This window comes from Bufo bufo, chromosome 4 (genome assembly GCF_905171765.1).
Source record: "Bufo bufo chromosome 4, aBufBuf1.1, whole genome shotgun sequence".
In the NCBI taxonomy this organism is placed as follows: Eukaryota; Metazoa; Chordata; class Amphibia; order Anura; family Bufonidae; genus Bufo; species Bufo bufo.
Window position 1 is genome coordinate 16,419,492 of NC_053392.1, and position 25,310 is coordinate 16,444,801.

A 25,310-nucleotide genomic window follows, 5' to 3' on the forward strand; every position below is an offset into this window, starting at 1 on the left:
GCCCGGCCTGGTGGTGTGCGATAATGGGCGAAATCTCGTTGCAGCTCTGGGACTAGCCGGTTTGACGCACATCCCTTGCCTGGCGCATGTGCTGAATTTGGTGGTGCAGAAGTTCATTCGCAACTACCCCGACATGTCAGAGCTGCTGCATAAAGTGCGGGCCGTCTGTTCGCGCTTCCGGCGTTCACACCCTGCCGCTGCTCGCCTGTCTGCGCTACAGCGTAACTTCGGCCTTCCCGCTCACCGCCTCATATGCGACGTACCCACCAGGTGGAACTCCACCTTGCATATGCTGGACAGACTGTGCGAGCAGCAGCAGGCCATAGTGGAGTTTCAGCTGCAGCACGCACGGGTCAGTCGCACTGCGGATCAGACACACTTCACCACCAATGACTGGGCCTCCATGCGAGACCTGTGTGCCCTGTTGCGCTGTTTCGAGTACTCCACCAACATGGCCAGTGGCGATGAGGCCGTTATCAGCGTTACAATACCACTTCTATGTCTCCTTGAGAAAACACTTAGGGCGATGATGGAAGAGGAGGTGGCCCAGGAGGAAGAGGAGGAAGAGGGGTCATTTTTAGCACTTTCAGGCCAGTCTCTTCAAAGTGACTCAGAGGGAGGTTTTTTGCAACACCAGAGGCCAGGTACAAATGTGGCCAGACAGGGCCCACTACTGGAGGACGAGGAGGACGAGGAGGACGAGGATGAGAAGGAGGTGGAGGAGGATGAGGATGAAGCATGTTCACAGCGGGGTGGCACCCAAAGCAGCTCGGGCCCATCACTGCTGCGTGGCTGGGGGGAAACACAGGACGATGACGATACGCCTCCCACAGAGGACAGCTTGTCCTTACCCCTGGGCAGCCTGGCACACATAAGCGACTACATGCTGCAGTGCCTGCGCAACGACAGCAGAGTTGCCCACATTTTAACGTGTGCGGACTACTGGGTTGCCACCTTGCTGGATCCACGGTACAAAGACAATGTGCCCACCTTACTTCCTACACTGGAGCGTGATAGGAAGATGCGCAAGTACAAACGCACATTGGTAGACGCGCTACTGAGAGCATTCCCAAATGTTACAGGGGAACAAGTGGAAGCCCAAGGCGAAGGCAGAGGAGGAGCAAGAGGTCGCCAACGCAGCTGTGTCACGGCCAGCTCCTCTGAGGGCAGGGTTAGCATGGCAGAGATGTGGAAAAGTTTTGTCACCACGCCACAGCTAAGTGCACCACCACCTGATACGGAACGTGTTAGCAGGAGGCAACATTTCACTAACATGGTGGAACAGTACCTGTGCACACCCCTCCACTTACTGACTGATGGTTCGGCCCCATTCAACTTCTGGGTCTCCAAATTGTCCACGTGGCCAGAGCTAGCCTTTTATGCCTTGGAGGTGCTGGCCTGCCCGGCGGCCAGCGTTTTGTCTGAACGTGTATTCAGCACGGCAGGGGGCGTCATTACAGACAAACGCAGCCGCCTGTCTAAAGCCAATGTGGACAAGCTGACGTTCATAAAAATGAACCAGGCATTATTCTACTCCAGGGCACATCCTCATTCAATACTATTTTTAATTTCATTTTACCATTATATTGAAGGCAACCAAAGTTGAATGAACCTCTCCTCTGTCTGGGTGCCGGGGCCTAAATGTGTGACAGTGGCCTGTTCCAGTGGTGGGTGACGTGAAGCCTGATTCTCTGCTATGACATGAAGACAGATTCTGCGCTGACATAAGGCCAGATTCTCTGTTACGGGACCTCTCTCCTCTGCCTTGGTACCTGGGCCTAAATGTGTGACAGTGACCTGTTCCAGTGGTGGGTGACGTGAAGCCTGATTCTCTGCTATGACATGAATACAGATTCTGCGCTGACATAAGGCCAGATTCTCTGTTACGGGACCTCTCTCCTCTGCCTGGATGCCGGGGCCTAAATGTGTGACAGTGGCATGTTCCAGTGGTGGGTGACGTGAAGCCTGATTCTCTGCTATGACATGAAGACAGATTCTGTGCTGACATAAGGCCAGATTCTCTGTTACGGGACCTCTCTCCTCTGTCTGGGTGCCGAGGCCTAAATATGTGACAGTGGCTTGTTCCAGTGGTGGGTGACGTGAAGCCTGATTCTCTGCTATGACATGAAGACAGATTCTGTGCTTACATAAGGCCAGATTCTCTGTTACGGGACCTCTCTCCTCTGCCTGGGTGCCTGGGCCTAAATGTGTGACAGTGGCCTGTTCCAGTGGTGGGTGACGTGAAGCCTGATTCTCTGCTATGACATGAAGACTGATTCTATGCTGACATAAGGCCAGATTCTCTGTTACAGGACCTCTCTCCTCTGCCTGGGTGCCGGGGCCTAAATGTGTGACAGTGGCCTGTTCCAGTGGTGGGTGACGTGAAGCCTGATTCTCTACTATGACATGAAGACAGATTCTGCGCTGACATAAGGCCAGATTCTCTGTTACGGGACCTCTCTCCTCTGCCTGGGTGCCTGGGCCTAAATGTGTGACAGTGGCCTGTTCCAGTGGTGGGTGACGTGAAGCCTGATTCTCTGCTATGACATGAATACAGATTCTGCGCTGACATAAGGCCAGATTCTCTGTTACGGGACCTCTCTCCTCTGCCTGGATGCCGGGGCCTAAATGTGTGACAGTGGCCTGTTCCAGTGGTGGGTGACGTGAAGCCTGATTCTCTGCTATGACATGAAGACTGATTCTGCGCTGACATAAGGCCAGATTCTCTGTTACGGGACCTCTCTCCTCTGCCTGGGTGCCTGGGCCTAAATGTGTGACAGTGGCCTGTTCCAGTGGTGGGTGACGTGAAGCTTGATTCTCTGCTATGACATGAATACAGATTCTATGCTGACATAAGGCCAGATTCTCTGTTACAGGACCTCTCTCCTCTGTCTGGGTGCCGGGGCCTAAATGTGTGACAGTGGCCTGTTCCAGTGGTGGGTGACGTGAAGCCTGATTCTCTGCTATGACATGAAGACAGATTCTGTGCTGACATAAGGCCATATTCTCTGTTATGGGACCTCTCTCCTCTGCCTGGGTGCCTGGGCCTAAATGTGTGACAGTGGCCTGTTCCAGTGGTGGGTGACGTGAAGCCTGATTCTCTGCTATGACATGAATACAGATTCTGCGCTGACATAAGGCCAGATTCTCTGTTACGGGACCGCTCTCCTCTGTCTGGGTGCCGGGGCCTAAATGTGTGACAGTGGCCTGTTCCAGTGGTGGGTGACGTGAAGCTTGATTCTCTGCTATGACATGAATACAGATTCTATGCTGACATAAGGCCAGATTCTCTGTTACAGGACCTCTCTCCTCTGTCTGGGTGCCGGGGCCTAAATGTGTGACAGTGGCCTGTTCCAGTGGTGGGTGACTTGAAGCCTGATTCTCTGCTATGACATGAAGACAGATTCTGCGCTGACATAAGGCCAGATTCTCTGTTACGGGACCTCTCTCCTCTGCCTGGGTGCCTGGGCCTAAATGTGTGACAGTGGCCTGTTCCAGTGGTGGGTGACGTGAAGCCTGATTCTCTGCTATGACATGAATACAGATTCTGCGCTGACATAAGGCCAGATTCTCTGTTACGGGATCGCTCTCCTCTGTCTGGGTGCCGGGGCCTAAATGTGTGACAGTGGCCTGTTCCAGTGGTGGGTGACGTGAAGCCTGATTCTCTGCTATGACATGAATACAGATTCTGCGCTGACATAAGGCCAGATTCTCTGTTACGGGACCTCTCTCCTCTGCCTGGGTGCCTGGGCCTAAATATGTGACAGTGGCCTGTTCCAGTGGTGGGTGACGTGAAGCCTGATTCTCTGCTATGACATGAAGACAGATTCTGTGCTGACATAAGGCCAGATTTGCTGTTACGGGACCTCTCTCCTCTGCCTGGGTGCCTGGGCCTAAATATGTGACAGTGGTTTGTTCCAGTGGTGGGTGACGTGAAGCCTGATTCTCTGCTATGACATGAAGACAGATTCTGTGCTGACATAAGGCCAGATTCTTTGTTACGGGACCTCTCTCCTCTGACTGGGTGCCTGGGCCTAAATGTGTGACAGTGGCCTGTTCCAGTGGTGGGTGACGTGAAGCCTGATTCTCTGCTATGACATGAAGACTGATTCTGCGCTGACATAAGGCCAGATTCTCTGTTACGGGACCTCTCTCCTCTGCCTGGGTGCCTGGGCCTAAATATGTGACAGTGGCATGTTCCAGTGGTGGGTGACGTGAAGCCTGATTCTCTGCTATGACATGAAGACAGATTCTATGCTGACATAAGGCCAGATTCTCTGTTACAGGACCTCTCTCCTCTGCCTGGGTGCCGGGGCCTAAATGTGTGACAGTGGCCTGTTCCAGTGGTGGGTGACGTGAAGCCTGATTCTCTACTATGACATGAAGACAGATTCTGCGCTGACATAAGGCCAGATTCTCTGTTACGGGACCTCTCTCCTCTGCCTGGGTGCCTGGGCCTAAATGTGTGACAGTGGCCTGTTCCAGTGGTGGGTGACGTGAAGCCTGATTCTCTGCTATGACATGAATACAGATTCTGCGCTGACATAAGGCCAGATTCTCTGTTACGGGACCTCTCTCCTCTGCCTGGATGCCGGGGCCTAAATGTGTGACAGTGGCCTGTTCCAGTGGTGGGTGACGTGAAGCCTGATTCTCTGCTATGACATGAAGACAGATTCTGCGCTGACATAAGGCCAGATTCTCTGTTACGGGACCTCTCTCCTCTGCCTGGGTGCCTGGGCCTAAATGTGTGACAGTGGCCTGTTCCAGTGGTGGGTGACGTGAAGCTTGATTCTCTGCTATGACATGAATACAGATTCTATGCTGACATAAGGCCAGATTCTCTGTTACAGGACCTCTCTCCTCTGTCTGGGTGCCGGGGCCTAAATGTGTGACAGTGGCCTGTTCCAGTGGTGGGTGACGTGAAGCCTGATTCTCTGCTATGACATGAAGACAGATTCTGTGCTGACATAAGGCCATATTCTCTGTTATGGGACCTCTCTCCTCTGCCTGGGTGCCTGGGCCTAAATGTGTGACAGTGGCCTGTTCCAGTGGTGGGTGACGTGAAGCCTGATTCTCTGCTATGACATGAATACAGATTCTGCGCTGACATAAGGCCAGATTCTCTGTTACGGGACCGCTCTCCTCTGTCTGGGTGCCGGGGCCTAAATGTGTGATAGTGGCCTGTTCCAGTGGTGGGTGACGTGAAGCTTGATTCTCTGCTATGACATGAATACAGATTCTATGCTGACATAAGGCCAGATTCTCTGTTACAGGACCTCTCTCCTCTGTCTGGGTGCCGGGGCCTAAATGTGTGACAGTGGCCTGTTCCAGTGGTGGGTGACTTGAAGCCTGATTCTCTGCTATGACATGAAGACAGATTCTGCGCTGACATAAGGCCAGATTCTCTGTTACGGGACCTCTCTCCTCTGCCTGGGTGCCTGGGCCTAAATGTGTGACAGTGGCCTGTTCCAGTGGTGGGTGACGTGAAGCCTGATTCTCTGCTATGACATGAATACAGATTCTGCGCTGACATAAGGCCAGATTCTCTGTTACGGGATCGCTCTCCTCTGTCTGGGTGCCGGGGCCTAAATGTGTGACAGTGGCCTGTTCCAGTGGTGGGTGACGTGAAGCCTGATTCTCTGCTATGACATGAAGACAGATTCTGCGCTGACATAAGGCCAGATTCTCTGTTACGGGACCTCTCTCCTCTGCCTGGGTGCCTGGGCCTAAATATGTGACAGTGGCCTGTTCCAGTGGTGGGTGACGTGAAGCCTGATTCTCTGCTATGACATGAAGACAGATTCTGTGCTGACATAAGGCCAGATTTGCTGTTACGGGACCTCTCTCCTCTGCCTGGGTGCCTGGGCCTAAATATGTGACAGTGGTTTGTTCCAGTGGTGGGTGACGTGAAGCCTGATTCTCTGCTATGACATGAAGACAGATTCTGTGCTGACATAAGGCCAGATTCTCTGTTACGGGACCTCTCTCCTCTGACTGGGTGCCTGGGCCTAAATGTGTGACAGTGGCCTGTTCCAGTGGTGGGTGACGTGAAGCCTGATTCTCTGCTATGACATGAAGACTGATTCTGCGCTGACATAAGGCCAGATTCTCTGTTACGGGACCTCTCTCCTCTGCCTGGGTGCCTGGGCCTAAATATGTGACAGTGGCATGTTCCAGTGGTGGGTGACGTGAAGCCTGATTCTCTGCTATGACATGAAGACAGATTCTGTGCTGACATAAGGCCAGATTCTCTGTTACGGGACCTCTCTCCTCTGTCTGGGTGCCGGGGCCTAAATATGTGACAGTGGCTTGTTCCAGTGGTGGGTGACGTGAAGCCTGATTCTCTGCTATGACATGAAGACAGATTCTGTGCTTACATAAGGCCAGATTCTCTGTTACGGGACCTCTCTCCTCTGCCTGGGTGCCTGGGCCTAAATGTGTGACAGTGGCCTGTTCCAGTGGTGGGTGACGTGAAGCCTGATTCTCTGCTATGACATGAAGACTGATTCTATGCTGACATAAGGCCAGATTCTCTGTTACAGGACCTCTCTCCTCTGCCTGGGTGCCGGGGCCTAAATGTGTGACAGTGGCCTGTTCCAGTGGTGGGTGACGTGAAGCCTGATTCTCTACTATGACATGAAGACAGATTCTGCGCTGACATAAGGCCAGATTCTCTGTTACGGGACCTCTCTCCTCTGCCTGGGTGCCTGGGCCTAAATGTGTGACAGTGGCCTGTTCCAGTGGTGGGTGACGTGAAGCCTGATTCTCTGCTATGACATGAATACAGATTCTGCGCTGACATAAGGCCAGATTCTCTGTTACGGGACCTCTCTCCTCTGCCTGGATGCCGGGGCCTAAATGTGTGACAGTGGCCTGTTCCAGTGGTGGGTGACGTGAAGCCTGATTCTCTGCTATGACATGAAGACTGATTCTGCGCTGACATAAGGCCAGATTCTCTGTTACGGGACCTCTCTCCTCTGCCTGGGTGCCTGGGCCTAAATGTGTGACAGTGGCCTGTTCCAGTGGTGGGTGACGTGAAGCTTGATTCTCTGCTATGACATGAATACAGATTCTATGCTGACATAAGGCCAGATTCTCTGTTACAGGACCTCTCTCCTCTGTCTGGGTGCCGGGGCCTAAATGTGTGACAGTGGCCTGTTCCAGTGGTGGGTGACGTGAAGCCTGATTCTCTGCTATGAGATGAAGACAGATTCTGCGCTGACATAAGGCCATATTCTCTGTTATGGGACCTCTCTCCTCTGCCTGGGTGCCTGGGCCTAAATGTGTGACAGTGGCCTGTTCCAGTGGTGGGTGACGTGAAGCCTGATTCTCTGCTATGACATGAATACAGATTCTGCGCTGACATAAGGCCAGATTCTCTGTTACGGGACCGCTCTCCTCTGTCTGGGTGCCGGGGCCTAAATGTGTGACAGTGGCCTGTTCCAGTGGTGGGTGACGTGAAGCTTGATTCTCTGCTATGACATGAATACAGATTCTATGCTGACATAAGGCCAGATTCTCTGTTACAGGACCTCTCTCCTCTGTCAGGGTGCCGGGGCCTAAATGTGTGACAGTGGCCTGTTCCAGTGGTGGGTGACTTGAAGCCTGATTCTCTGCTATGACATGAAGACAGATTCTGCGCTGACATAAGGCCAGATTCTCTGTTACGGGACCTCTCTCCTCTGCCTGGGTGCCTGGGCCTAAATGTGTGACAGTGGCCTGTTCCAGTGGTGGGTGACGTGAAGCCTGATTCTCTGCTATGACATGAATACAGATTCTGCGCTGACATAAGGCCAGATTCTCTGTTACGGGATCGCTCTCCTCTGTCTGGGTGCCGGGGCCTAAATGTGTGACAGTGGCCTGTTCCAGTGGTGGGTGACGTGAAGCCTGATTCTCTGCTATGACATGAATACAGATTCTGCGCTGACATAAGGCCAGATTCTCTGTTACGGGACCTCTCTCCTCTGCCTGGGTGCCTGGGCCTAAATATGTGACAGTGGCCTGTTCCAGTGGTGGGTGACGTGAAGCCTGATTCTCTGCTATGACATGAAGACAGATTCTGTGCTGACATAAGGCCAGATTTGCTGTTACGGGACCTCTCTCCTCTGCCTGGGTGCCTGGGCCTAAATATGTGACAGTGGCTTGTTCCAGTGGTGGGTGACGTGAAGCCTGATTCTCTGCTATGACATGAAGACAGATTCTGTGCTGACATAAGGCCAGATTCTCTGTTACGGGACCTCTCTCCTCTGACTGGGTGCCTGGCCTAAATGTGTGACAGTGGCCTGTTCCAGTGGTGGGTGACGTGAAGCCTGATTCTCTGCTATGACATGAAGACTGATTCTGCGCTGACATAAGGCCAGATTTGCTGTTACGGGACCTCTCTCCTCTGCCTGGGTGCCTGGGCCTAAATGTGTGACAGTGGCCTGTTCCAGTGGTGGGTGACGTGAAGCCTGATTCTCTGCTATGACATGAAGACAGAATCTGTGCTGACATAAGGCCAGATTCTCTGTTACAGGACCTCTCTCCTCTGTCTGGGTTCCGGGGCCTAAATGTGTGACAGTGGCCTGTTCCAGTGGTGGGTGACGTGAAGCCTGATTCTCTGCTATGACATGAAGACAGATTCTGTGCTGACATCAAGCCAGATTCTTTGTTACGGGACCTCTCTCCTCTGACTGGGTGCCTGGGCCTAAATGTGTGACAGTGGCCTGTTCCAGTGGTGGGTGACGTGAAGCTTGATTCTCTGCTATGACATGAAGACAGATTCTGCGCTGACATAAGGCCAGATTCTCTGTTAGGGGACCGCTCTCATCTGTCTGGGTGCCGGGGCCTAAATGTGTGACAGTGGCCTGTTCCAGTGGTGGGTGACGTGAAGCCTGATTCTCTGCTATGACATGAAGACAGATTCTGTGCTGACATGAAGCCAGATTCTCTGCTATGGCATGAAGAGACTGATTCTGTGCTGACATGAAGCCAGATTCTTTGCTATGGCATGAAGAGACTGATTCTCTGCTGACGTGAAACCAGATTCTCTGCTATGGGACCTCTGTCCAATTGATATTGGGTCATTTTTATTTTATTTTAATTCATTTCCCTATCCACATTTGTTTGCAGGGGATTTACCTACATGTTGCTGCCTTTTGCAGCCCTCTAGCTCTTTCCTGGGCTGTTTTACAGCCTTTTTAGTGCCGAAAAGTTCGGGTCCCCATTGACTTCAATGGGGTTCGGGTTCGGGACGAAGTTCGGCCGAACTTCTCGAACCCGAACATCCAGGTGTTCGCTCAACTCTAATTTCTAGTTCTTTTGGGGGTGAAGATAGATCAGAGGCCAGATTATATAATCTTTCATAGTAATCTTTGAATGCATTGGCAATATCTCTCGGAGCGAGTTTGACCTGTTTTGTGGTAGGATGGATAATTTTCCTGTTTTTTGTTTTGTGTATTTTTGCCTTCAATCTTCTGGCCAATAATGCTCCTGATTTATTGTCATGAGAGTAATAATTAATCTTGGAGTGTCTCAGGGATTTTTCATATTTGTATAAAAGTAGGTTATACAATTTAAATCTCATTTTTTGTAATTCCGCTGTTGTATGGTAAAATGGATTAGATTTATTTTGGGATTCTAGCTGTTTGATTATTTTAAGAGTTTCATTCATGTCTTTTTCTCACTGTTTTTTAACATATGAGCCTAATGACATGAATGAGCCTCTTATTTTAGCTTTGTGGGCATTCCATATAATAAAAGGATCCATATCTGGGGTATCATTTATGTCAAAATAGTCTTTCAAATCTTTCTCAATTGATTCTGCTAATTTATTGTTGGTTAGAATGTATGGGTTGACTCTCCATATGTAGTCATTAATCTGGGATTGTGATATTGATATAGTGAGGTTAATTGGTGCATGATCAGTCCAAAGTCTATCCTTGAATAGGAATTGCACTTATGTGAAAAGTGCGTATAGTCTTTTTCACTAACATGTTGCAGTCTCCATATATCAAATAAGTTGCTTTGCTCTACCAATTTTTGAAAAGCAGAGTCTCTATATCTTCCACTATGTGTAGTGTCTAAAGTGGAATTAAGAACTGCATTAAAATCTCCACCAAGTATTAGATGACCTTTTTTCATAGAATTTATTTTTTTAATTACTTTCCTCAGAAATTTAGTCTGGCCAGTGTTGGGGGCATATATATTAGCCAGAGTGAGAAGTTTATTCTCAACTAAGGCCACAATAACAATAACTCTTCCTCCAGGATCAATGTATTGGTCTTGGATATCAATTGAGACAGAGTCCCTGAAAGCTACTAATACTCCTCTTTTCTTTTTTGTATAGGTAGAATAGATTATTTTTGGGAATTTTCTATGTTGAATTATAGGGGTTTTATCTTTGGAGATATGTGTTTCTTGGGCAAACAGGATGTCACATTTTTGATTTAAAGCCTCTTTCCATAGTTGATTTCTCTTAAACGGGGAATTTATGCCCCTAACATTGATTGATGTTACTTTTATAGCCATTTTATTATAATCAGATATAGCTGTGTACCTTTAACCTTCAGATCACCACACAATTCGTATAATGTGAAATACAGCATTCTTTTCATCTATATGGATGGACTTATAGGAACAAGTGAGTTCAAGCATCATTGAGTATTGAGGGGGTCCTGCAAAAAGAAAAATTAATTAACAATTAGTTAATAAAACAGTAACAGTAAGCATAAACAATGAAATAAAAAGCCCAGTATAAAACAAGGCAAGAAAAGGCTGATGAACGGGTGTCCTCAATGAGGTGGTGGGGTGGGTAAATCTGGCAAACGTGAAGTCTGCCTCCTCCACACATTCCAGAGCTCCTTGTGGATAGTTCAAGTTTTACCTCTGGGTGTAGGGTTCTTCATCTGTTCATTATATTGGTGAGGTCTTTCTGGGTAGCGTCTCTCCTGTGATCCTCTAGTGGGTCTATTTTGATAGGATTGTGGTCTCTCAATCTGTAAATTCCATTCTTTGAGTATTTCCAAGGCAGCTTCCGGTGTCTTGAGAACATGTAATGTCCCGTCTTTAGTTGCTAGAACTTTTACTGGGAAGCCCCATCTGTAGTTTATGTTGTTGGCACTCAAAGTTTTTGTAATAATCGAGAATTCTTTTCTGGCTTTAATAGTAGCAGCTGATAGATCAGTCAATAATTTCAGTCCAGCAAATTGGTCTGGTAAAATAGGATCTTTCCTCATTTCTCTGAGCATTTGTTCCTTTATGTGAAAAAATGTAAATCTTGCTAGGACATCTCTGGGGATATCTTTTGGTAGATAAGAGGGTTTTGCCACTCTGTGGGCTCTTTCAATGCTGAGTTCAAAGTCTCTGGCTTGCGGAACTAGAGATTTAATTAGGTCAGTAATGTATGGGATTAAGGCATTGTTATTGATAGTCTCAGGTATGCCTCTGAATTTAATATTGTTCCTCCTGCTTCTATCCTCGAGATCGATAATTTGGCCTGCATACTTTCGATTTGATCTTCCATGTCATTATGTCGATCAATCACTTCGTTCTGCGACTCTGCAAAGTCGGCCATTTTATTTTCAATATTCGACACCCTGTCTCCCAACTCCTCAACAGCTTTTTGGAAAGGCAATATAGTCTGTTTAAAGTCTGTATTAATCGAGCTCCGCAATGCTAGTAGCATATCTTTAATTAGATCCGCAGACAATTCTTTGTCTCTTGCCTGAAATTCGGCAAAATTATCAAGTACATTAGTATTCGAATGTTCCGTACTCACTGTGTCTGGAATCGGATCGTGTGCATGCTTGCTCTTTTGTTTCAGAGGACTCGCTGTCGGCGTGTCATCCTCCTGGTCATCAAAATTCTGGATGTCCCCTTGTTATTCGGACTCAGTATCATCGAGTGCAGTCGAAGTTTGGGGTTGTGATTTATCATTCAGCGCTTTGGGGCCTTCATCCGCCCTTTTGCTATACTTTTCTGGCAAGTCTCTTTGTGGATCGAATTCGCAATCCAATTGCTTCTGAAAAGTGCCTGTCGATTTTCCTTTTTTCACTGGAGTGTTAAGAGGCAGGTATTGCATTTTTCTATCTATCTTCTTGGACCGAATAAGTTGTCCATCTTGAGAATTAGTTGGTTTTTCGTTGCTTTTGGAGCAATGGTGCAGAGGAGCTCTTGCTTCACGCGGCCATCACAGTCTGCAGCCAAGCCACGCCCCCCCTCAGTATTCCAATTCTATGTTGAATGCTGAATCAAAAATTGATCAAACAACCAAGTACTATAACATGGTCAATGAATGAATGTGATATGACTGTGATACGAGTGGTGAGTAATTGTGTTAAATTAGATGGTTATGATTGAAAATTTATATTTCAAATCATAATCAGGGGGAAATGTAAAATACCATACTAACACTTTTAAGCAAGCTAGGTTTATTTTAAGGACCATGTGAGGCCAGCACTTGTGTTCAGTGTCAATTTTTGACAGACCTTGAGACGGCAATAGAATTTGAAAGGTTACGAACCCTCCTACCTCAGCATATCATTATTAGATTAACATACTGTATAAGGATCATTAAGAAAATCATGATAACCATATAGGTATGTTAGGATGTTAAATATACCATAGGATACAATGTAACTCTATGGAGATTCAGACTTTAAAAAGGCTTCGTCTCATGACATTGGGAGAGCATTTTTTGACAGACACCTGTTGCTCTCAACACACACATTCACACATAGACTTTTCTTTGGGGAATTACTTTTTCACTCATTTTAACTTGTGTAATTGCTTGTTTGTTTCATTTTGAGATTATTTTGTTATGCTTAATCTATCTTTCTCTTCCTAAACTTTGTAATCTATTTATTTTTTATAGAAATTAAATCTTTTTCATTTTTATCTTTCATCAAAAACTCTCCATATTCTGTTGGGCTCCTTCTTAAACATTTCTTGCAAAATTAAGAAATGCTGGACGATACTTAACAAACTGCACCGCTGAATGGCAAATATATGTTTCTTTTTTCCACCTATACACTGCACAAAAGGCTTTAGAATATATAACTACACCGCTGAACGGCAAATATATTTTTATTTTGCCACTAATACACGGCAAAAAGGGCTTTAGAACATATAACTGCACCGCTGAATGGCAAATTAATTTTCTCTTTGTGGCACTAATACACGCCAAAAAGGGCTATAATTTTCGCACTTCACCACACAATGGCTAATAAGCCCTTTTTTCCCACAAGCCAAAAAATGCTTTAGAACATATCTACACCACAAAAGGGCAAATAAGACGTAGGAATTAGTGATGGACAAACAGTGGCCGGGACATTTTGCGAATGCAAGTTTGCAATCTAATGTTCGCGAACCGCTCGTTCACGGTGGGCCCCATTAACTTTAATGGCATGCGAACCTGAAAAACCTTCAGGTCATATTTTCAGCCACCAAATACTTACTAGAAGTGCTCAAATAGTCCCACAACACAGACAGTGATATACCACAGGGGGATCATTGGCAAAAATTCCCACAAAAAATATGCATTTTAATCAGGGGCCATTTTTATGCATCTTAAAGGGAAACTCTCAAAAATGTACCGTGCGGGAGCCTAGAAAATTTTTATTTAGCCCCCAAAAATTAGGCATTCACCTGACAGAAAAAAACTTGTGATGATGTGGCTCGAGGTACATTAGGCGGTCACTGGATACCAATTTTACTTTCGGCCAGTAGAGATGGCCTTGCGGTCCGCCCGGCGGTTGTTTTACGGCAAACTTTGCTCGTTCGCTGTTCTGCGAACATATGGCGATATTCGTGCCCACCGTATTCTTTTACATTGTGAAGAACTTTGACCCATGACACATCCATCAGTTGGTACAGGAAAGCCAATTGAGACATTTCAGCACACGGACATACCTCCTACCTTATAAATAAACCTGATCTGGCCACCATTTTACATTCAGTCTTCTGCCAGTGTAGGAAGAGGTTGCTGTGTGCAGTAGGGACAGACTGCTAGGGATACCAAACGCTAGCTAATAGGGCCACAAAAGTCATTTTAAGGACTGGTATAGGTGTGCTATGGATAGGTGTGACTAACTGAGGGGTGTAATATACTTATAATATACTGTCTAACATAGAAAGTATATTATAGTGCAATTGTATTGTGCAGCAGTTGTGTGCGGTTCTGCTGCGATACTGCAGCCACACAGAGGGACAAACGCTATTGGAACAAATCATTTCTACTGGTGGGATTTACCAGTTGCCCCCCCCCAAAAAAAAATGATTGAAGCAGGAGTGTTATATTCCAATAATATACTTTCTATATAGTGCATTTAGGTAGTGCAGCATTTGTCTACGGACTGGTATAGGTGTGCTATGGATAGGTGTGACTTACTGAGGGGTGTATTATACTTATAATATACTGTCTAACATAGAAAGTATATTATAGTGCATTTGTATTGTGCAGCAGTTGTGTGCGGTTCTGCTGCGATACTGCAGCCACACAGAGGGACAAACATTATTGGAACAAATAATTTCTACTGGTGTGATTTACCAGTTGCCCCCAAAAAAAATTGATTGAAGAAGGGGAGTGACATATCTTCTTCCACAAATACTGCTCTTCTATAGGGACTTTTATCACAGGGTCATTTTGAAAATGGCAGGAAGAGGAAGAGGCAGGCCATTCTGCAGGGGTGGTAGGGGTCGGGCAGGTGTACCAAGCCGGAGCCTAAGTGGGAAGTTGCAGAAGGTGTGTGTGATTACGTCAAAGGACGCACCAGAGTTCGTTGAGTGGCTCACTCAGCTTTCCGCTTCTGCACCCTCCTCATCCTCTCTATCTGCACCCTCTTCAATCTCTGCTGTGTGCACCCCCAAAGAAACTACCACCACCACCATATCCCCTCCACTCGAGTCACAGGAATTATTTTCCCATCCATTACAAGACCTTACCGATGTGCAGCCATTCTTGGCATTGGATCAGGAAGAGGAGGTATCAGCGGTAGCCACCCAGCAGTCTAACGACAGTACCCATATCAGCCCAAGGAGAGTGGTCCCCGCTGTTGCTGCCTACTCCGAGATCTCTAATGTCAGTGGTGGTGAAAGTGACGATAATGACGTGTCGATGGACGTCGCGTGGGTGCCCACAAGAGAGAAAGAGGAGAGGAGTTCAGAGAGAGACGGAGCAGCAGATAGGGAGGAGAAAGAGTAGAAACAGGCAGAACTTACGTTGCACAGGAGGCAAAAAGCAGACTGGTGATGTATCTGGAACGAGCCATCCCCATGCACGGTCACATCTGGCACTTCCAGGATGTTGGCACATGGCTCCGCAGTGTGGGCTTTTTTTTTAACATGTCCGCTGCTGACAATAGTGTTGCCATCTGCAGCCTGTGCTGTCAACGCATAAGTTGCGGTAAGCCCAACACTCACCTAGAGACGACCGCCTTAAGAAGGCACCTGGCCTCCCATCACTGAGCCCAGTGGAAGCAACACCATCAGAACCCACAAAGCCACACTCCCGGTGCTCCACATCCTGCCTCTTCTACTGTTCCTTCTCCTCTCTCCCCCCAGTTGTCCTCCACTCCACTTTCCACCGTGCCTTGATCGCGTTCATCTGGTATGCTTCCTTGCACTAAATGTTCAATGGAAGGTCCCCGGAAGGAAATATTTCTCCCAGAAGGGCATCCCAGAGCTATATGGCCACGTTCAGCGGCAAGTGAATGTATCTCTGGCACACAGTGTAGGTGCCAAGATACATCTGACCACAGACACGTGGTCTAGCAAACACGGGCAGGGAAGGTACATAACTTTTACTGCCCACTGGGTGATCCTTCTGACGACCGTAAAGCATGCAACCCATGGCTCCTGAGTAGATTTGGTGTTACCGCCACGGATTGCATGCAGGCCTGCCTCTTCTCCTCCTCCTCCTCCTCCATCCTCCCTCTCCTCCTCGGTTGACTCCTCCTTTTTCGCTGCTACCATCTCTAACGCTGTGCCACCCAAGCTCCCCAGAACCTATTCGACTTGCCAGGTGAGACGTTGCCATGCTGTGCTGCGTCTGTTGTACCTGGAAGCCAAGAGCCACACCGGGTCTGCACTCCTTTCAGCTTTGCGGCCACAGGCCGATTAGTGGCTAACAGCGCTCAATTTGATAGTTGGTAAAGTGGTGTGCGACAACAGTGCCAATCTGTTTAGCGCTCTGAAACAGGGCAAAATGACACACGTGCCGTGCATGGCACACGTCCTGAACTTAGCTGTGCAGCGATTCGTTGCCAAATACCCCGGGGTCCAGGACGTCTTGCGGACATTTTAGAAGATCTTACACGGCCATGGCTTGCCTTGCTGACATTCATTGGCGACACCACCTGCCCGTCAGACGTCTGATTAGTGACTGCCCGATGCGATGGAACTCCACCTTGTATATGCTTGATAGGCTGCTGCAGCAGAAACGTGCAGTTAACAACTACCTGTACGAACCAGCCAGAACAAATCAAGGTCCCTGTCTTAGGTAAATACAGCGGCATAATGTTTCTCCAGCCACAGAATCCAAAGTTCTTTGCTGTCAGGTAAATGCCTATTGCCTAATTTTTGGTGCCTGTACTGGCCGACAGTTACATATTTATCCTGTGACCGCCTAATGTACCTCCAGCCACAGAATATAAAGTTCTTTGATGTCAGATGAATGCCTATTGCCTAATTTTTGGGGCCTGTACTGGCCGACAGTTACATATTTATCATGTGAACGCCTAATGTACCTCCAGCCACAGAATCCAAAGTTCTTTGATGTCAGATGAATGCCTATTGCCTAATTTTTGGGGCCTGTACTGGCCGACAGTTACATATTTATCATGTGAACGCCTAATGTACCTCCAGCCACAGAATCCAAAGTTCTTTGCTGTCAGGTGAATGCCTATTGGCTAATTTTTGGGGCCTGTACTTGCCGACAGTTACATATTTATCCTGTGACCGCCTAATGCACCTCCAGCTACAGAATCCAAAGTTCTCTGCTGTCAGGTGAATGCCTATTGACTAATTTTTGGGGCCTGTACTGGCCGACAGTTACATTTTTTATCTCTAGCCACATAATCACACCCTTGTCTCACTCCTCTGCCTCTCATTATGGTGGCGTATGAACTGCATTCACCATAAGGACCTTCTAATGTCACAGGGTCATGTGATGATGATGATGATGTATAGTCTTATGTACACGCAGTCTTACCCTTAGGGCCTCGATGCGCTTAGCTGGCTGATTCAACAAGGGAGGAAAAAGAAGAAGGCATGACACTTTGCCATGGGCCGCAAAGGCCTAGAGAATAAGGCACCTATTCCAGAGACCAATTTCCTAGCACTTATCAAATGGAGAATCAAGAAAAAGGGAGGGAAGGTAGGGGGATCTCAAGGTTCAAAGGGTTCAGACGAGATATAGAGAATGTGAAGAGAACAAATTAATAAACGTGAGGAAAAGGTATCTTTAAAAGAGAAGGGACATTACCAACCGTGAATTTATAGACTAAGATTTAGGAAAACCCCCAAAATTATATGAACCAAAAATAAGTGTTATATAGGAAGATCAAACGCTTGTTTGAAAAGTAAGGTTTTCAGTGCACGTCTGAATGAGAGAAGACTGGGAATAATTTTCAGGGCCAGAGGTAGGTGGTTCCAAAATCTATCCCCTTTAGCCGAAAAGGATCTACCTCCACGTCTGATCTTGCTACCTTGCGGGATGTTAAAATTCACAGAGTTACTAGACCTCAATGTCCTCAACAGGGCGTACCTGGTGAATTTACGTCCCAGGTACAAGGGCCCCACACCATGGAATATCCTATGCATGAAGCATTCAATCTTGAACATTACCCGTTGTTGGACGGGGAGCCAGTGCAAGGCATTAATAGGAAAGGGAGTGATATGCTCTCGGCGGGTAACACCCGTTAGTAGCCTTGCTGCAGCATTCTGCACAAGTTGAAGTCTATGCAAGTTCTTCTTAGGGAGTCCCATGTACAAGGCATTACAATAGTCCAACCGACTGCTGATCGTTGCTCCGACCAAGGCTTTCCTGAGAGGGGATTCGATATATTTTAAGATCCTCCTCAGAAGTTTCAGCTGGTAATGGCAGGTACTAACCACCTGATTTATCTGAGGATCCAGGGTTAATCTGGAGTCCAAGACCACTCCCAAGTCCCTGACCTGGATGGCTGTCTCAGGGACAGTTCCAAAAGACAATGGCCATTGGGGTGCTGAGGGTGTAATTTTCTGGTCACTGAATATAATACATTCAGTTTTGGTGCCATTAAGCTTTAGATGATTAGCGCTCATCCAGTGATCGATCTCCAAGAGACATCCGGCCAGATCGACTTGATCAACTGTTCCTTTGGCAAGCCTAAAGTACAGTTGTGTATCATCCGCATAAACATGAGGCTGAAAATTGTGGCTCCTGATAATGTCGGCCAACGGTCTCAGATAGATGTTGAACAAGACTGGAGATAGTGCCGAGCCTTGTGGTACTCCACAGGACAGTGGGAGATCGGCTGAGTGAAATACCCCCAGCTTCACTTATTGTACCCTGTCCTGCAGAAATGAGACCATACATGCCAAGGTCTTTACATCTAATCCGGCTACCACTTTCAACCGGTTCAGTAACACTTGATGGTCAATAGTGTCAAAAGCGGATGAAAGGTACAGAAGGACTAGGACCATACAGTCGTTCTGGTCTAATGCCATCAGTAGATCATCCTGGACATGGACCAGAGCGGTCTCAGTACCCCTTCTGGGTTGGAATCCCGACTGGAAGTCGTCAAGAATGTGATTGGCCTCCAGATATCCCTGTAGTTGTGCAACAACCTCCCTCTCGCCTATCTTTGCAGCGAACGGCAGTCCCAAAATCGATCTAAGGTTACTCAGATCGGTCACAGGTAGCGCCGGTTTCTTAGTCAGGGGTGTTACCACTGCCTGCTTCAGAATAGCCGGCACCTGACCGCTGGAAAAGGAACTATTTATAATGTCTCAAATGTATGGTGCCATTGCAACCGTGGCGGACTTCACCACGGCCACCGGGCATGGGTCTAGAGGCGAGGAGGAGGATCTAAGAGCTCCAATGATTTCATTCGTTCTCTCCTCAGAGATGGGCTGAAATTGTGTGAGGGAATAGGGTAAGGTTGAGAGTGAAGAAGAAAGTGTCTCGTTCGTCCTATGAACCGTTGGGATATTGTCCCTAAGTTTCTGGATTTTTTCAGCAAAGTATGTGACTGTGCCCCCCACCCCGTACTGTGCCACTCACCCCATACTGTGCCCCCTTATACCCTGCATTGTGCCCTCTTACCACACCCTGTGCAGTGCCCCTAGTCATTCCCTGTACTGTGCCCTCTTATACTCTTTTAGACGGTCACGGTATGGCGTTGTTATACGGTGACTGTGCAGAGGTGTTATCCGGTCAATGTATGGCGGTGGTATCCAATATCTGGATGGCCATAACTGTATCCCTTTCCCTGCCCACGCCATCCTTTTTTAGACCTGGCATGAGCGGGAAAAATATGCAGATTGCGGTGCTAAGGGCCTTTGCGCCACAATCTGTGTCAGTAATACGCCTAACATAGACATATTTCTATATAATAAATGATCACCTAATTGTATTATAATTTGGGGGTAGGGCTAATATCTTTATATTACAAACCGGATTCCAAAAAAGTTGGGACACTATACAAATCGTGAATAAAAACTGAATGCAATGATGTGGAGGTGCCAACTTCTAATATTTTATTCAGAATAGAACATAAATCACGGAACAAAAGTTTAAACTGAGAAAATGTACCATTTTAAGGGAAAAATATGTTGAATCAGAATTTCATGGTGTCAACAAATCCCAAAGAAGTTGGGACAAGGCCATTTTCACCACTGTGTGGCATCTCCCCTTCTTCTTACAACACTCAACAGACGTCTGGGGACCGAGGAGACCAGTTTCTCAAGTTTAGAAATAGGAATGCTCTCCCATTCTTGTCTAATACAGGCCTCTAACTGTTCAATCGTCTTGGGCCTTCTTTGTTGCACCTTCCTCTTTATGATGCGCCAAATGATCTCTATAGGTGAAAGATCTGGACTGCAGACTGGCCATTTCAGTACCCGGATCCTTCTCCTACGCAGCCATGATGTTGTGATTGATGCAGAATGTTATCTGGCATTATCTTGTTGAAAAATGCAGGGTCTTCCCTGAAAGAGATGACGTCTGGATGGGAGCATATGTTGTTCTAGAACCTGAATATATTTTTCTGCATTGATGGTGCCTTTCCAGACATGCAAGCTGCCCATGCCACAAGCACTCATGCAACCCCATACCATCAGAGATGCAGGCTTCTGAACTGAGCGTTGATAACAACTTGGGTTGTCCTTGTCCTCTTTGGTCCGGATGACATGGCGTCCCAGATTTCCAAAAAGAACTTCGAATCGTGACTCGTCTGACCACAGAACAGTCTTCCATTTTGCCACACTCCATTTTAAATGATAAATCAAAAAAGGAGATGGGCACTCTAATATCCGGAACCAACAGATTAAATTTAATATATTCTCAATGTTAATAGTACATACATAAAATTGGTGTAGATATATTAGACTGTTTCCACTCAGGGATATATGTGGGGACAATCGATAAATATCTTCACTATAAAATACAGGCCTGTCACTACACAATAAAATATACAATAATTAAATAAAACTGATAGTAGCCACTAGGGATAAACAATAGGCTATTGTAGGTTGAATGGAGCCACTAATGATGAACCTGGTCAGGTCCATCCAATCTGTGATGCATGAAAGCTCCTGCTGGAATAGAATGTTAGCTGGGCAAATATAATCAATACATATAATACCTGTACAGGATGTGAAAATATGTGAAAAAACACAAAAATCCAATGTGCTTTTGAAAAAACAGTTCTAAATAATATCAGATATCGATATAATAAAGGTGAAAAAGAAATCCAGGAAAAATCCAAAGAAAACAGTCACTTGTGATCCAAATCCATGTGTAGATAACTATTCAACATAGATGAAAATCCTATAGAATAAATCAAATTACGTTGTGTTGCTGTGTTTAGAATAATAAAAAAGTGTTCATTTACTGCAGAATTTCTTATATTGCCCACAACCAGCAGAGGTTCAGCGGTATTGGCGGCAGAATATTATTGAATCTGTAGCCGCTTACATGTGGATATGGATGTAACTTTATATTCAAATGTTGCGATTGCAATAGTTCCAATTTACCACTATGGGCTGATCTCAATCAATTAACAGAGGGCTGCAGTGCCAAATCTTCGGTGATATTCGTTACTCTCTATGGTATCATGCGGTGCAATAGTACTCACGCTTGGTAGTGTCCAGTCTGTAGTGTGAGTGCAAGGCACGCTTACCTTATAGGCGCAGATTACGAGACTATCTTACTGTTATATCCCGGTTCTATGTAGTCCGCTTTGTAGAGGTCCGGTAGCAGGTCATAGGTCTCTCTCTGTTTGCGCCGTAGTTAATTCACAGTCTGCACTTCCATTTGCAATGGGCGTTTCTCTCATCGCCCGAGCAGCTAATTTAATGGCACCGGCTGTGTTATGTTGTCCGCAAGTTTACCAGACTATGGCCAATAGATCTGGAGCTTGTTTGTTCAGAGAAAGCGCTTTCTCTAGTTTTGCCGGTTCGTTGCCAGGGTCCAATACTTCTATCTTTCCACGCCAGACGCGTTTCGAAGGTTAGGCTACCTTCTTCCTCAGTGGCTTTAGTAAGGACTGCCTAGCTGTCCGGCTTTTATCCCTCTGGCTCTCAAATGGGCTCTTTGTTAACCCTGGAGTGGATCCTGTGGATCTGGGACACTTTTTATCATATTGCGTTTTTATTGCGTTTCCTCTGCGGTTTTTTATAGGTTCATGCGTTTTTTGCGTTTTTTTACTCCACATTTGTTTTAACTTATCCCCAATGTTTTTTGATAAGTTTCTTATAATGGCTATTTACGTTCTCACGTTTATCAGATTCTTCTTTCAAATACACATACATATTAGAAAGTCTTGCATCCCAGTGGCATATATATATTTGTTATTATTAATAAAGTAGTCTTGTATAGAATGATCACATGGCCAGGTTCTCTTGTATCACCTAAGGTGGCCAGGGGGGCATAAAGTCACTGGCAGAACTCGCCCATATAGTATATGTGGGTAATCATAATATACATCACTCCATATTTCATACAGAAGAGTCAAATATGAATACATAGCATATAAAAAAAAAAATACATTTATTTTTATAAAAATATAAAATATTAAATATTATTTAAAACATATATAGGATATCCATATGAATAAATTTGAGAGATACATAATAGAGACTAAATAGATAGTACCCTTATTATAAAATCTGGGATGCAATCCCTGCTCCGTAAGCTTCATTACTCCAGTATATAGTAGTGGCCAGAAGGGTATATTCTCCAGTATCATGAATCGGTGGCCACTCATGATGTATCTGGGCTGGAAGCCCACCGACCAGGAGAGGTCACAGTGCTGATAATCAGCCAGACTGAATATTATTTATGTGTTCCGCTATTCTTACTTTTAATGGTCTTTTAGTTCTACCTATGTATTGTTTGCCACAGGTACATTCAATAACATATATAACATTTGAACTATTGCATGTCAAAAGTTTTTTAATTTCAACGGAGAAAGTATTTTGAGTTGAATTCACTCGTGTGATTTTGCTAGCAAAAGATGTAATTTTGCAATTCGCACAGCATCCACATCTGTGGAATCCGCTTCTTTTGAGCCAGTTGTTAATGGATCCATTAGCCCCTATTTTCTGTTTAATAGATGGCTAAACAATTCCTGGCTAAAAATTATCCAGATGTAGTGGTGGAGAAAGCTCTACAAAAAGTCAGGGAAATGGACAGAAAGCAGTTTTTTGTGACCAATCAGAGTAATAATGAGATAAAAACCAGTGAAGAAAAGTTCCGTATAATATTACCCTATAATATACAACATAAAAAAATCGAGTGGATCATTAAAAACCACTGGCATCTGGTCCAGAAGGACAAAATCATAGGCCCCTTAGTTCCGCTAATACCAGAGATAGTATATACTAAAGCACCCAATCTGGGTCTAAAAATAGCGCCATCTATTAAACAGAAAATAGGGGCTAATGGATCCATTAACAACTGGCTCAAAAGAAGCGGATTCCACAGATGTGGATGCTGTGCGAATTGCAAAATTACATCTTTTGCTAGGAAAACCACACGAGTGAATTCAACTCAAAATACTTTCTCCGTTGAAATTAAAAAACTTTTGACATGCAATAGTTCAAATGTTATATATGTTATTGAATGTACCTGTGGCAAACAATACATAGGTAGAACTAAAAGACCATTAAAAGTAAGAATAGCGGAACACATAAATAATATTAAAAAGGAATATGATAAGCATGTATTGTCCAGACACTTTAAACTAGTCCATAATCAAGATCCAAAAACCCTGAAATTTGCAGCCTTTGAACAGCTAGATCAGCATTGGAGGGGAGGGAACCACATCGCCCGAATGTTTAGGGCGGAGTCAAGGAGAATCTTCGAGTTCGGAAGCCTGGCACCAGCCGGACTTAATGCCGAACTCGAAATCTTCGGATTCCTCTAATGGGCTGGATGCCTTCGGATCATGGGTGGCACCAGTCTGGCTGATTATCAGCACTGTGACCGCTCCTGGTCGGTGGGCTTCCAGCCCAGATACATCATGAGTGGCCACCGATTCATGATACTGGAGAATATACCCCTCTGGCCACTACTATATACTGGAGTAATGAAGCTTACGGAGCAGGGATTGCATCCTAGATTTTATAATAAGGGTACTATCTATTTAGTCTCTATTATGTATCTCTCAAATTTATTCATATGGATATCCTATATATGTTTTAAATAATATTTAATATTTTATATTTTTATAAAAATAAATGTAATTTTTTTTTATATGCTATGTATTCATATTTGACTCTTCTGTATGAAATATGGAGTGATGTATATTATGATTACCCACATATACTATATGGGCGAGTTCTGCCAGTGACTTTATGCCCCCCTGGCCACCTTAGGTGATACAAGAGAACCTGGCCATGTGATCATTCTATACAAGACTACTTTATTAATAATAACAAATATATATATGCCACTGGGATGCAAGACTTTCTAATATGTATGTGTATTTGAAAGAAGAATCTGATAAACGTGAGAACGTAAATAGCCATTATAAGAAACTTATCAAAAAACATTGGGGATAAGTTAAAACAAATGTGGAGTAAAAAACCGCAAAAAACGCATGAACCTATAAAAAACCGCAGAGGAAACGCAATAAAAACGCAATATGATAAAAAGTGTCCCAGATCCACAGGATCCACTCCAGGGTTAACAAAGAGCCCATTTGAGAGCCAGAGGGATAAAAGCCGGACAGCTAGGCAGTCCTTACTAAAGCCACTGAGGAAGAAGGTAGCCTAACCTTCGAAACGCGTCTGGCGTGGAAAGATAGAAGTATTGGACCCTGGCAACGAACCGGCAAAACTAGAGAAAGCGCTTTCTCTGAACAAACAAGCTCCAGATCTATTGGCCATAGTCTGGTAAACTTGCGGACAACATAACACAGCCGGTGCCATTAAATTAGCTGCTCGGGCGATGAGAGAAACGCCCATTGCAAATGGAAGTGCAGACTGTGAATTAACTACGGCGCAAACAGAGAGAGACCTATGACCTGCTACCGGACCTCTACAAAGCGGACTACATAGAACCGGGATATAACAGTAAGATAGTCTCGTAATCTGCGCCTATAAGGTAAGCGTGCCTTGCACTCACACTACAGACTGGACACTACCAAGCGTGAGTACTATTGCACCGCATGATACCATAGAGAGTAACGAATATCACCGAAGATTTGGCACTGCAGCCCTCTGTTAATTGATTGAGATCAGCCCATAGTGGTAAATTGGAACTATTGCAATCGCAACATTTGAATATAAAGTTACATCCATATCCACATGTAAGCGGCTACAGATTCAATAATATTCTGCCGCCAATACCGCTGAACCTCTGCTGGTTGTGGGCAATATAAGAAATTCTGCAGTAAATGAACACTTTTTTATTATTCTAAACACAGCAACACAACGTAATTTGATTTATTCTATAGGATTTTCATCTATGTTGAATAGTTATCTACACATGGATTTGCATCACAAGTGACTGTTTTCTTTGGATTTTTCCTGGATTTCTTTTTCACCTTTATTATATCGATATCTGATATTATTTAGAACTGTTTTTTCAAAAGCACATTGGATTTTTGTGTTTTTTCACATAT